Raw genomic sequence first — 4,754 nt, 5'->3', positions numbered from 1 at the left:
ATATCTGTCTCAATTGCTTTTTCACTGAACAAAATGACCGTTGTAGTGTCGATTTTCTTCTCTTTAGAAAAACAAAACGTAATAAAGACGACGAATGACATAATATGCATGCACCAGTTTCTCTGGTTTACTATTTGCGAACCTTGACTTTAAACTGGAGCTGTATCGTTTTTTCGTATTTGTAAACAATAAAAAGACAGAAAAAAACCCAATTTGAATTTTGAAAAGTTCAAAACTCAGACAGTGCGTTTTTGAAAGAGCTTTCTTTGCCCCGACTTTGCAAGAAAGGTAGAAGGAGAAGACATAGATCAAGTCAATGTTATGATATTCTATATCGTATTATGTGTCCATGGGTATGGATAGGACATGAACTTTTGTTTGTCTGCAGTGTGAGGGGGCTGAACCTCCTTTCGAGTGCAGTCAATCTAGGTTTTCTTTCCTTGTCAGCTTTCAAAGGAAAACGTTATAGAAGTATTCTAAGGATATCCTGGTGACAGAAAATATCGAATGGAAGAATACTAAAAAGAACATGTATTTTTTTTTAAACGCTTATACTCCTCTAGAGTATAATCAAACTGAATCTGATTTTCTTTAGGCATATCAAACGTCATTCTTGATGTGAGCAATATACTTCGGAAACGGAACAAAACAAAAGCGGGGGGAAGAGACCTAACATAAAATGGAAGAAAGACACAGGAACCTAGCTAGGAACTAGAACACATCAAGCAGGCAGAATGGCATTTGACAGTGTCTTTTGTTCTTGAAAGGTCCAAGAAGCAACATCCACATACTGGAAATGGAAAACCGAAGAAGAAGAACAAGAACAAGAAGAAGAACAAGAACAAAAACATGAACAAGAAGAAGAAGAACGCCTCCTGGTGTTTATTAAAGGTTAAGAAAAAGCCAAATGTACGGTATCAAGACCCAGCAAGGCCCGTATTTAGGACGGTGGGCAGAACATTCCACGCATTTTTCTGGGATTCCAACTTTCAGCTTGAAGGTATTGAGCAAGCAAACTGAATGTGTTGGTAACGCGCTAATATAAAACAGTTCGTGGATAGATAGGCAATGCAGTTGAAGGATATCTTGTTAAAATCTTGTTTTGGGGATTTGCTTTACAATGACATACGTATCAGTCAATTACATTAAATCAGAAACTGAATCACTAGGACGATTGAGCTGGTTGTCGCGGCTAAGCACTCTGTTTCAAACCAACTATATTGTATGACTATTATTAACATATCTCGCTCACGCACACACCCCAGAGACAACCCAATAACGGTCATGCAATTGACAATGCTGGGGATTATTTATGAGCTTGAGCTCAGTGACCACTCCGCCATTTGAACCCCCGAATACAGCAATCCCGGCTGTGCTAGGAGCACATCATAATGGTTATTGCAATTCACCTAGAGTGATTGGTTCACCACATACACGTTAACTTTATCCATGTCTGTTCCTGGAGTATTGGTTTAGGAATAAGACAGCGTTGAGGGATGGGGTTGGTTGGGGCAGCTCTATACAGGCTCAGTGAACACTATTAAGTGGTGCAACCCCTCAAGAGAGCAGATGTATCTGAGGACCATCTATTTTCAAACGCTAACAAACAGCGAACGTCGTTTTACAATCGTCGTCTCTCCATCCACTATTTTTGTTTAATTGATTTGATTTCTTTTTGTATTGCTTTTTACTGCGTCACCTAAAGGATATGGTCAGATGCCTCAACTAGGGACTGACTTTTCTGCTTCTTGTACTATCTAGCATTGCGTTTAACTTAATCTCTCTAGCACAACACTCACGCACCTAAACATAGATCTACTCAAACACACACTCAAACACACACACACACACACACACACACACACACATACACATATACACACACACACACACACACACACACATACACATATGCACACACACACACATACACATATACACACGCACACACACATACACATACCCCACCTAGAAAAACAAAAACAAAACAAAACAAAAGATATTCACTCGTAAAAACACACACACAAACACACACACACACACACACACACACACACACACACACACAATTAAACAAACACACAAAGTCACAAAGAAATTCATGAAGAAAAACAGACAGAAAAAGCGAAAGTGCTATTCATTCCAGAGAATGCGTTATACTTCAAACTACCGGAACAAAGGAAAAAAAGAGTCGCCCGAATTCTTTCATGTTTCTCTGGTCGTTGTGAGCTGTGCATAAGAGCGTCTTGAACAAAAACGCGAGTATCGACTACTTTTGCCTTGGGTGATGGCGCCGGACAGGTGCATGACGGGAAGAGGAAGAGAAGCTCTGTAGCGAAACGTGACATGCGCACGCTCAACCTTTTTCTTTCTTTCTTTCGTTGTTTTTTGTTTTTTTTAAATACCACAGTATCGTTAGGAGTGAGACTTCTGAAGTGGCATCTATGGATTTTTATAATATACGAGCTTCAGCTTCGGAGAGAGAGTTGTACAGTAATGTTCTCCTTAGGATATTTGTCAAAAGGAATAGGGAGCTGTGTCTGTGCAGCAAAGTTCGAGGGGGGGGGGGAGGGGGAGAACAGAGGTTTTACCGTAAATGCTCGTGGGCGTACACAAGTACCAAACCTTGTTCAGAGCTTCAAGCGTGAAACTTTCAAAGGTTAAAGACTTAACGTTATTTTATGGGTCGGTGTACTTTGAAATTTCAGATCTTTAATTAAAGGCTTACAGTACATTCCTTTGCTCAAATAACTTTAAATCTAGATAAGTACGTTATTCTTTCTTTTTTTTTTCGACTGTTACAAGATTTTAAGCTTACTGGTGGCTTAAATGTTGATTACGATTTCTGGATTAATTTTTAAAAACTTGTTAGATATTATGTAGTTTTCAGTTTTGGGTTAGGGTTTCGCTGTTGTGTATACATTTAAGATTTTTGACTGCTCTGATTTTGTGGTGAAGGTTTGGCGGTTTGGTTCAGAAGCTAATGGCTCAGTTTTGAAGTTTTGGTTTATCGGCTAAATATGTGTAGACTACTTTTAAGGCGAATTTTAGAGGGTAGGACGAGAAGAATATGACTAGGAGAGTAGGAGTAAACTGGGAGGGGATTGCTCTCTGGGGATATAAGGTAGACCGTTCAGAGATTCTTCTTGGGAGTGCACTAGCAGATGGGATAACTACCCCGCGAAAAGTTCTAAATTTTGATGATTGGATACTGAAGTATTTATAACAAAAGAAACGAATAGAAACGCCACCAGTAGTATTGTCTTTCTCATTATCAGCTCTTCGATATACCATTTCAGAGTGAACAGAAAGAGTGAAAATAATACTCTTAGAAATAAATTGGAAATAATGGAGGTTTTTTTTCCTTACCGACAAATCCTTCCAACACAACAATGGCCGAAAAAAGCTCAGTTCGTTTCTTGGTTCAAAATTCAGCTTTAAAAGAATTTTTTTAAAAATAATAATAAATAGTATGTATATAGCGCCCAACCCCGATTAAAACACACAGGCTCTGAGCGCTTTAGGCACAAGACGAACAACTAAATCAGTTCCATCAGGAATATTTGAATAAATTTCAATCTTAATTCGATATTATTATTTCCAGACAGAACCTTCAAAAGGGGGACTTTGAAAAAGGTTAAGGGGTAATGAGAGGGGTGGGGTTGGGGAGAATCAGAAAAGAAAAGCTTTGACGTGGATGTCTCACCACGTAAAAAATATTTTAAAAACCCTCAGCAAATATGATTGAAACAGCACATAATATGTTCTCTGTAGATCTTTACCCTGAAACACCAAACCCTTATTGTCCCTATGCCATAAAAACACGCCCCAATAAAATTGAGCAACTACCGTCGATCGATTTTTGAGTCTGTGTTGGTGTCAACATAATGAGGGCTATGTATTTTAAAAATCACATACCTATAGCTGTTCCTTCCAGTTACTTTATCCTATTATTTGTTTACTAGCTGGGCCCCCTTTCGATGAAAGGGATGATCAGTGCATTAACATCAACGGAAAGTCATTGGCCTACTATATTTACGCTCTATTGGAATGGAGCAAGAAACCTTGAGAGATGCAAAAATTTAGAAGGTCTAGATCTATACAAGTACTCTCAGAACAAAACGCGTCTCGTGAGAAAACACTTCCGGCACTTCCACTGTGGAGGACAACACCATATCCAGATTTCTTTCGTTTCTCAGTGGAATAATCACAAAGGCCGCAGTAGGACGGGAACTTTTTATCAAATTCAGGAAATGAATAAATCAAAAATCGGGCTCCGTCATGGGGACCTATCTATCTTTTTTTGCAGGTACTTGCCAACTTTCAACTCTGCAGCTGTCGTAGTTTTATGGGAAAAGTGACAGATGGGTTTCCAAGTTGCAAAATATGTAAGTGATATCTGTGATTTTATAAGCCCACCCATCTGTCTCATTTTCGATCTTTCTTCTCTTGGCTCCTCACATTCTTCCACTTTTTCTCGTCTTCCCTAACCCTCCTAATACTCTTCCTCCTCCTCCTTCTCGTTCCCCTCCTCGTTCCCCTCTCCTTTATTTCTTTTTCCCGTCCTCCTCTCACTCCTTCACCCCTCCTTCCCCTCCTCTTTCTTTGCCTCCTCATTAGCATCACCATCATTGTCATCACCATTCTTCTCTTTTTACTTACTGTTATCAATATTATCATACGAATAGAGATTTTGAGTAATTATTTGTCTCATATTCCTGTCGGAAAAATTTAGATCAATTATGAGATAAAAA

The sequence above is a fragment of the Aplysia californica genome, unplaced genomic scaffold, assembly GCF_000002075.1.
Source record: "Aplysia californica isolate F4 #8 unplaced genomic scaffold, AplCal3.0 scaffold00111, whole genome shotgun sequence".
In the NCBI taxonomy this organism is placed as follows: domain Eukaryota; kingdom Metazoa; phylum Mollusca; class Gastropoda; order Aplysiida; family Aplysiidae; genus Aplysia; species Aplysia californica.
This window is presented reverse-complemented; position numbering follows the sequence as displayed.